This window comes from Semicossyphus pulcher, unplaced genomic scaffold (genome assembly GCF_022749685.1).
Source record: "Semicossyphus pulcher isolate SPU_LCO1_2020_fin unplaced genomic scaffold, fSemPul1.0.p SCAF_1, whole genome shotgun sequence".
Classification (NCBI taxonomy): domain Eukaryota; kingdom Metazoa; phylum Chordata; class Actinopteri; order Labriformes; family Labridae; genus Semicossyphus; species Semicossyphus pulcher.
The window spans coordinates 4,085,287-4,095,767 of NW_027211603.1; positions in this window are offsets into that span (position 1 = coordinate 4,085,287).

Sequence of the window (10,481 nt, forward strand, 5' to 3'; positions counted from 1 at the left end):
CCGGCCCCTCGCATACCGAACGCCTCGTGTCAGGAGGACATCCTCGATGACCCTTAAATTAGCCTTCCATCTTTAATTTAGGGTCATCTTTTTTTCAGAGAAATTACGGGATAATTTGTCAGAGTTGTACAACAGAGATGATTAGTTTCATAAATAGATACACAAATTAAAGAATATAATGAGAGATGCTACTTCAGACCACTTAGTTTTTCTGTGTACAAAATTAGCCTTATCTTCTCTCAGTAGGAACGCACTAAAGATAAGTGTTGTCTCACTGAAACGCATTTCTCCAACATAAAAAAGGAAGTAACCAATTTAAATGCAAATATACACATAAAAGCAGCATATCTCACCCTCATTTTAATTGCACTAACAGTTTGTTTTCATAGACGACACTATTTCCTCCGAAGCGTCCTGTTTTTTCCGACCCTGCCGGGGGAAAAAAAGATAAATTTGTTGTATTTCATCAGGCGGCAACTTTACAAACCAACAATACATCCACATTTTTAGGAGAGTTAAATTGTGTACTGTCAGAGCTGGAGTCTATATGGTTGGAGAAGTGGTGCTGTCAGTAGCACGCCCAGCAGGTTGTATGATGGTCCGGCTGTCCTGACTCGCACCACGTTGTAATCCGTGTCTGGGGGGTCGGTGGGCAGAATCTGGTTCAGTCTGGTTCAGGGGACGAGCTCGGCCGATGAACAGGTGCTTCAGCTCGCTCCTGTGGTGATGGGATTTCCTGCGTGCTACAGTCATTGTATCCATATTCACACACATTTTAATCATTTAAGCAGGTGGCTGTAAATCGGTAACTCTCAATGATTAATGAAGATGTAATTAAAGCTAAGGATCAGCTTCAGGAAGAGCTGCTTTAAAAGCCGTCTCAGACTTTCACTTTTAATTATATTTCCTCTAAGAGCTTTTATTTTGACGGGTTCTTGCCAGCGGAGATATTTCAGATTATTAGATATGCATTTGTGTTTTCATTTCTGACTCATAAAATATATAAAATCCATGTGCAGCACCTGGTAGGATCGCTGCAGGCTCAGGCTGGGTGTGTGTGTGACTGGAATGAAATGAAATGAAATCAGCATTGTGTTGTTTGCTGCTGCACAGATATAATACGCAAAGTGGATCTTTTTTTTGCCTCATTGGCTTAATGTGCTCCTGCTTTTTGTCCAAGTAAGAGCGACTGTGTTATCGTGTGTCTGCTTTAGTTTGTGTGGGTTTAAAGAAAGGGGAGAAGCAGCATTAAAGAGTGGTTGTCCTGGCTTCTCCACGTGTTTTCTCCGGTCCCTGCCCTCTCATCTTCATCCTTCGAAATACATTTCAAATTTAATTTTACACACCAGGAATTCTCCGAGTGATAAGGAAGGATGAGGGGTGAAGAAAGGTGCTGTTTTTCATTTGTAGCCCCCACACACACACACGCACACACACTCCACAACCCCTTAACCTCAGCCCTGCCTCCATCTTTTGTGGAAATTTGTTGCGTCTGGAAAGGAATTCGAATAATCGAGATTGTAGCGGGAGGCTGCTGATAAAGGGAAGGAGAGGGAAGGTGGACGAGCTCTCTGCCGTATGTTGTTGAATGAAATATTGCTGTGCCTTGTTTGCCTGTGGGGATATGGGAAACACAATTGCCACTGTGACAATGAACAATGGTCGTGAGGGAACACAAGGCCTTGTTTTCAGAATCTCTCAAGGCCATTTTTCCTGAAGCCGAAGCTGTTGCTTTAATTTTTATTTCATCTTTTTCTTTGTCCACCTTTTTACCTCAAAAAAAGCTACACTGCGCCATCTTTCATTCATATGAGAGCAAAGAAAAAAGGCACAATCATCCATCTAAAGTCGTCTTCCACAGGCACACAGATAACAACATGTACACAAGTGTGAAATGAAGGTGTCTTTATTGTACTGATTGCGTTACATATTGCATGAGATAATTTGTGAGATAATTTATCTGCCATCCAACAGAAGGATTAAACTTCAATGCTTCGTTTTATCTTTGTGAATTAATAATCTGGTTTTCTTCACGGAGCAGATTCTCCACCAGTGTCTCTCTCAGCATGTAACCCTCTGAACATGAAGTGATGAATCAGACAATGATTTCCTGTCTCCAATACCTTCCCCCAGCCTCCCTCCATGCACCATCCCAGACGCCGCTGTTGCTTCTCCCTGCATGTTAATGCACTCTCTAGTCAATGTGCTGCGAGGGATTCGGGGTACTGTTGAATCTGAAGGCAGCAGAGGTGGGACGAGGCTAATTATGACTGCTTGTTTCTGCACTCGAGGAACGATGCTCGCTGCTCAGAGGTGTTTCTCTTGCTTTTGCATGTTGGGAGGCAAACACCAACCATGAACCTCAAAGAATAATTTGAATTTATCTTATCCCCTAAACAGTTTGATTATTGGAGACTTAAGATGTGTGATTGATTCTGAAACAAGCCTGATTTCTCTTCCTGAGAACACACTCAGAGTCTCCTTTTTCAAAAGGACAGGATAAGATAAAACAGTGGGCTGAAATGCTTGTGTAACTCTCAGTGCTTCATTTGTTGCGCCATCCTTTTCAAAATAATGAGCAAAACTCGAGAGAGTTGATTTTGAAAATCTGCAGGAATTTTGTTATATCTGAAATGCATTAAATGTATTGCATTACTTTCCTTTAGGCCAATTGGAGGCAGCGTTAACTAGTTGTGAATACAAGTTTTACATATTGTTACGGCCTCTCTAACTAAGTACAAGAAGAAACAAAGGTTCACAATGAGGACCGCAACATATTTAAAAAGGACGCCACACAACAGATGAACGTCTGAAAGCCCACAGGGTTTTAATTTGTTTATTTAACAAAAATAAAAATCATCACCACTGAAATAAAGGAAAAGAAAAGGAGCTGGAGACCCCGGCCAGGTGCTGGGCCAGCCACACAATGGACTGTCGCTCCCAGCACCTCCCCCTAAACTAACTAAACTGGGAAAACTATCATAAAACAAAAGACGAGATAACTGGACTACCGGAGATCTCCAGCCCAAACTAAAACAACAAACTGAAACAACAAAACCCAACAATATAATTCATGCCGGGGGTAAGAGCTGTGGAAAGAAAAAAAACAAAAGTTAGGAGGAACTAAAGAAAGAGAGAGAGAGAGCCTCACGTAACACATATTATAACCTTTTAAGTTGCAAATATCTTTCAGTTGAAGTCATGTTTATGGTTACCAGTCCATTTTAAGTCCAGTGTCTTATAGCTCTGTTTTTGGTATCTACCAACTCCTGGGGGAAACGTATGGCTCTCTATCCGCTAAATGCTCCACTATGTCCATGTGCTGGTTGGTCTCTGTGCCACTCTCCTGTTTGGTTCTAAGAAATCAGGTGGTTTTTAGAGGTTTCACAGCTTCGGACAGATTTTCTTTAAGCTTATAGAAAGGCTATATGCGGCTGTCAGGAAGTTGCCATACCTGAGTACAATATTTCATCAGTCTGACAGTGTCAGCATATCAGTTGGAGGAATAATAGCTCATTAGTATCACCGAGATATTTTGGGCCATTATGTTCTCATGATCTGGAGTTCCTCTCCCAGGAGAACGTGTCAGGTCCCCCTCCTGGCTTTCTGATGCTGCCTCAGCAATATTTTGGAGGGCAGTGCTGCAGACACGGAGCGCTGTTGTAATTGAGCTTTACAATTCCTCCGAGAGCACTAAGCGTGGCGTTAGAACAGATGTTTTTCATGCGAGTCCGTCCACAGCAAACGCAAAATCAATGTAAATAAGGGCAGCTGGGGTGACAGGGGGGCCAGGGTTTCTGTTTCAGGAGGAAGGGGAAGCTCAGCAGTAAATATTGATATGGTACAAGAATAATTATGAGAAAAGATTTTTTAATTCACCTCGTTTTGAGCGTTAAAAATGCATGCACTTATTGGTGATACAGCTACAAAACTAAGGTTGTCTTGTGTGTTTTCTAAAGCTGTAGGACTTCATGCAGGCTAAGGCTTTGTTTGTTAATTTTTTTTGTCAATTGTACGAATTGTGTCACATTGAATCCACTAAATTCTTATAGAGCAAAATCTGCCAACCCTAATAAACTTAACTTTCAATTTTTAATTTTAAAACATTAATTTTTGGGGAATTATTACTGCGAGGATATTATTGTTATTATTATTATTATTTTTACGGGAGGGGGCTGGAGTCTATCCCAGCTGTCAATGGGCAAGAGGCGGAATGATCGCCAGTCAATCACAGGACTGACTCGTACAACCTTTCACGCTCACATTCACACCTACGGCCAATTTAGAGTCACCACTGAACCTCACGAGCATGTCTCTGGACTGTGGGAGGAAGCCGGAGTACCCGGAGGGATGCGCGCACGCACGGGGAGAACATGCAAACTCCTCGCAGAAAGGCCCCAAATTTCCATATCGGGATTCAAACCAGGAGCCGTCTAGCTGTGATGCACAGGGCTAACCACTGCACCACCATGCAGCCCTCCTCACATAACATGAATATTTTAATTAGTTATTTTCTGCAATGTTTAATGGCTCTTATCAGATTTCTTTCTTGGTGTAGGAAGAGGTGATTGATTAATCGCAAATAGTCTACACTTATCAAAACATCCCCAGTCACAATGTAGCATTAACATCTGACAGAAAATGTAGAGTAGCTGTGATTTGTTTGTTTGTAACAGCAGATAATTTGTGCAGGGTTTGGTAAAGTTTCTGAGCTACAAAGCTGCCTGGCTGGAAACAATTTTCTAAGAGCTATTTGATTGAAGTTAGTCCAAGACTGGCAGCGAAAAGAGGTGGATTTCTATAAAGTAAAATGTCCTTAGAATACCTTTAATCCCATTTGTATAAATGCCGAATTAAATTGAAATGTATTGTGAGAGAGAACCAGATTGGAGGGAGAATCCACCCCCACAGCTTTAAGATGTATAGTGTGATTCTTGTCGGGGATTATTCAAGTATTGATCATCGGTTTGGCAGATTGAGACCAAGACACTTCTTCATTTAGGCTGCCTTGTGATATATTCACCTCACAATCAATAAAAACTCTCCAGACACAGTCAGGATGATCCTGAATGTCAAAACTGTCGTGAGCTTTGGTTGATAATTATTGGAAGCCTTGTTTGAGGTGAGGTGAAGCAAATATGTTGGAGGGGTCAGACCAGGACAGGGGTTCACCTCTGTTGAATAAAAAACTCTGTGCAGGCTTTTAAAACATGAAACCATCTGTGACCGACCAGAGGAGGTGAAAAATAGAGTATCCAAAAAGCAACACACTAACCCAGGCCACCTTACTCCCACCTCCCCCCTCCTCTTCCATAACAACCCCCTTCTAGTATCACTTACACACATAATCAATACAAGCTCTCTGCTGTTATTGATCCAGGTACGGTGTATACACAGCTGCCGAAACCCAGACTGTGGCCTCCTGCCTGGAATCAAGCACCCAGAAAAGGACACTTGATCACCTGCGCCTGGTTCTCCTCAGCCATCGCCAAGATGTGTCGAGTATGTGGAGATTAGGAGACGATGTGGACATCAAGCGCTCTTATTTTGTCGACCACAATTAATCAGTGTTTGTCCGTGATTCTATTCTTAGCAGGTTAATGACTCTCTTTCACAATATAATGAAGTGTACTTCTGCAAGACTTTGCAAACACAGATGAGTAACGCAGAGACCGACCTTTGATTAGCCATGAAAACATTACGAATGATTTGAATACCGGTGCCTCTCTGGCGATAGATAAATGGAGTGAGAGGCCGACCACAACCAGTGAAAGCCTAATTATGATGCTCTGGAGACGGTTGAATCAGGCGTGATGCAACACAGGAGTGAGATCAGTTGAATTTGAAGTTGTCTGCTCTTCGGGTGAGAATGAGCCACTTAAAATTGAGTAGCACAAAAAACACCTCACATCAGCGGCACCTTGAGATTAGGTCTTATGCTATGAACATTGCTTTCTTTAAGGAGGAGATAATGTAGCTCGAGTCTGTGAAGTTTAATCCAAAAGGAAACTGGACCAACTGGACTAGCACCTGTGCATTTTGGTCAACTGTATCTGAGCGTCTGTTATTTCTATGCTACAAACCGCATTGATCTGGCACATAGGCACTGAGTATGCAGACAAAATGCTGCAAAGTAAACTTATCTAATGAGGTTTTCTCCAAAGCAATCAAACTGTAGGCGTGATTGTCTCTCACTGTGTGACTGATGGTTGCCTGAAGGCTCTGGAGCAGCTTGGTCGTGGGAGTGAATATTGCCTGGAGCACCTGAAGGCAGCTCTGCCCATAATGACAGCAGACCCTAACTGCATCCTGGGAATTCAATTACCTTTAATTTTACCTTCCCCACTTGGACATATTACCCTCTGTCAGAGCCAATCAGTACAATCAAATCAAATATGATGTGTTTTCCTCTGATTGATTCACACATGCATTGGGGGTCGCCTTGGCGTAATTAAATTGTTCCAATAACCTGCGAGAACCTTGAGGTCTCACTCTTAAAGAGGTGATATTGGCATTCGTTCAATCAGAGCGCCTGATTGGATATTATTGGAGCTTCATGCCTTGGACAGATCAGAGATGATACCAGAATTAGTGAAGATGATTAGGTTTGGTAGGGGTTTCATTGGGGATTAATGATGGCAGGAACAACGTCTTTAAAGATTGGATTTGAGGCGTTGCAGGGAAAAGATACGTCACTTACCCCCATCGACACGGTGTAACCGCAAAGACTGTTCGATCCCTGCTTCAGCACTTTGCTTCCATCCCTTTTCATCCCCTGTTGCCTTGGATCAAGAAGTAGTAGTATTTTTGAGGGCGATTCGTTTGCTCAGAACAAAGATTTTTCTGAGTGAAAAGAAACCAAATAACTTCAAGGCTAAATGGTGACAACTCCCAGCAAACCACCAGATGAATAACCCACCAAGAGAGCTGGTACATTTAGTAATAAATGATGCTGGCAGAGATAGACCCACTTGTTATTGAGTTCAGCGAGTTATTAATCACTCTACAAAAGACGAGTTTGTTTAATGTCAGTGGCTGGGATAAAATGTTTCTGGTTTCTTGGGAGATTTGTTGGGAAAGCTTGTATTGATGCCAACAAATAACCTGCCTGATCTATTGTCCCAAACCATCCACAACACACCGAGCCGGCTTATCAAACATCTGTGCTTTCAATCCTTTGTCACATGAATGATATAAAAGAGTCATTTTACTGCCCTTCCTGTGATGTCTTTGCAGAGTTGTACAATCTTGCCTCACAGTGTTTTTGAGCCTCATTAGAGCCCTGAAACTCATCAATGCTTTCGGCAACCTGAGCGTAACGGTTGGCATTTTATCTAAACACTGGCACCTGTTGGAACAGACCCAAACCAATGGAGTCCTGTGCCTTTGTCAGTCCAACTGTAGTTTTCTCAAAGATAAATGGCTGCTGTTTGGTGCTAATACTTCCGATATTTGATTCTTACATCAGTGTCAGATCAGGGTTATCTGTTTATCTCACTTGATGTCATTATAGTCCAATGATTGGATTAAATTGGCCAACGAGACCCTTTCTTCTTCACACGAGCGTCGGGGTCGTAGTTCCCACACAACCCGAGGTGCTTGTGCAAGCACTTCAGCAGGGGTCACCCGACATGGGGCTCAAGGACATCGCGGTAATGTAATCTTGGCTGTTAATAGGACTCTGAGGGGCGTATGATAGCCTAAGAGTGGGAAAGCACAGTAACCTAATAGTGGCTACTTATATACACCACAGAGCCGGCGTACACACGCTCGATGAAACCCATCCTTTCCTTTATCTGTGCTAAGAACAACCTGACAATCGTCTCATTAGAAAACACTTTAACCTTTCATTCAGGTTTGACATTCAGAGGTTACATCAGTGTGTGTGTGTGCTCATCGTAACAGTGATCACAGTCAGTAGGGATCGATACAGAGTGGATAAAGGCTCCGATCAATACCCATCAGAGTTCCGCTGATCAAATATTTATCCAGGAAGAGAGGGGAGAATAGACTCCCTGTCTGTCTGCCTTCTCGTCTGTCTCTCTGACTGGTGGTCTGTCTGCACAAGCCTGGCCTCCCTGTGTTTGTATTACAAGTCCTCCTCAGGACCTAAGTGCCTGTTGACACAGAGATGGCTGGCTCAGACGGAAAACGGATTGTGATTAAGGACTGTGATTTGTAGTGTCGAGGTGGGGCAGGCAGCACTGTGACTTGGCTGCATTTTTATGTCACTGAGCACAAAATGACAAATGTTTTATTGTTACTGTTTACAGAAAATGCATTCTGGAGTTTCTGCTAAGCCCCGGCAGGGAGATTTGTAATAAGAACATGAGCTGTGTCCCAGTCCACGGGCTCCAGCCTTCAAGGCGACCACGGAGGATGCTCTATTCATAGCCTGCATAGACCGTTGAAGCCGAACTGAAATGAGACGGTCTGGTCTACCCTTGCATCATCAAACGCCGCTCCTGTCGCCTAGCAACAGGTAACTAGCGGGCTAACTAGCTAGCATAACAAGATAATTTGTTTCAAGGGCCCTTTCGTTTCCTTAAACATGTGTGACACTAGCTATTTGATTGAGTTGAAACCAAAAACGTTTACAGTTTAAAGTGTTTCCTCGGCTGCGTAAAAGTCCGCCATTTCGTTTGAGTTGGCGTGCAATGAATCTTGGGATACGGTGGGCCGCGAAGGATCCATCGGGTGCCGGGGAAACGGAGGGCGCATTTGTCGGCCGCATCCGAAGGAGCCTTCAAATTGGGACAGCCAGCCTTCGACGTGCTTCAGTAAAGCAATCGGCCTTCAAATACGGCCTTCAAAGGCTGCGGCCCCTGGATTAGGACACAGCAAGAGTCTCAGGAAAGTTTCCAGAGCTTTCACCACCACACACTAAATTACTTCATCACCAAATAAAACCAAAACGGTCTGCTTGATTAGATAACGCCAGAGGATTGAGAGGGAAATGCTTGGACAGATGTGATAGCTGTGTCTCAATTCAGGTGCTGCCTCCATCGAAGGAACCCGTCTACGAAGGCTGCGTCATTCGTAACCTGCTGTTCCCGCCCTTACCCTTGCGTTACAAAGCGCCGCTCTGGTTGCCTAGCAACAGGTAGCTACCTTTGTGGCCCAACGTATCCTGAGATTCATTGCATGCCAATTCAAACAAGATGGCGGACTCACAAGCGGCCGAGGAATTTTGGTTTCAACTCATTCGAAAAGCTAGAGATACAAACGTTAAAACATGAAAGTGGCCTCGAAACTTAAACTTATCTTTAAAGTAATTGGTTAAGTTACGTGACATTTGATATGCTAGCTAGGATGCACCCGATGGATCCTTCGTGGCCCGGGAAAGGAGGGCGAATTTGTCGGTCGCATCTGAAGGAGCCTTTGAAATGGGACAACCTTCAACACCCTTCAAATATGGCCTCCGAAGGATGCAGCCCCGACACTGGGACACAGCTGTTATCTGGATGTATCAAAGTGTACAAAGCGACAAGCATTGAGATGATGTCTGAGAGGCTGTAAACTTTACAAAATGATCCCAAACTTCAAGCTAACTGTGAAAGCAGTGGAGGGCAGTCCAGCTCATTGGCTGCTCTGACGCTCACGTCTCCGGTGATGTAAGCTAAGTCGCTCTTTTAAACAAGAAGGTGGTGCAGCCTCCTCTCCTGCTGTCCCCTGTGATTGATAATGGCGCCATCCATCGGCCCAATCCTACTCAAAAGTGATGTAAAATCCTGTAAAGCCATTCTGCTCATTAACTTACATCTTGTTATAACTCTTAAAGGCATTATTAACCATGGCCACCTCTCTGATGCTTTGTATTGTTTTATCTCTTGTGCCAATTTGTGTGCTGCCTGTTGATGTAAATCCTCTATCACTGCATTCATCCTCTTTATCCCTTTTTTATGATGACCTGATACCTGCTTTAAAACACTTTGGCTTATCTGGTCGAAGAGCAAATCTTCTCTTCCAGTCTAATTAATTAGTATTAAACACTTCCCAGTGCAAAGCTCTCCTGCTCTGTTGCACAGCCATCTACAGCGTTGTTTTGTCAGGCGGAGACGAACACATTAGCAGCTCCTCCTCAAACATGATCCATCCAAAGCGCACATGATAAGGGCATGTTAATTTATTGGCTGTTGGAAGCCTCGTCTCCCTATCTCCCATGTGTCTCGCTGGGGGGAAAAGGATTACTCCAAAATCTAAAGATGGGAATCTCGTGAGGTGATTACACGGCCGCTCTGTTATCCTGCTTGTGTTAATAGTTTATGTGTGTTTTTGTGCCCACTTTTCGACCGTCTCCAGCAGGTTTAATGCTGCTTGAGTCGTCTGGTTCAGCGGGTTAATTCGCTGCTTATGTTTTCTCTCCCATTGAGCTTCTCCTTCCAGCTGTTTCAGATATCGGTAGGCGGCTCTTTGCGCTCTTACATCAGCCCTGAATGGCTCGCTGAACTGTGGAGCTGGCAGGAGCGAGTGGCGAGGGG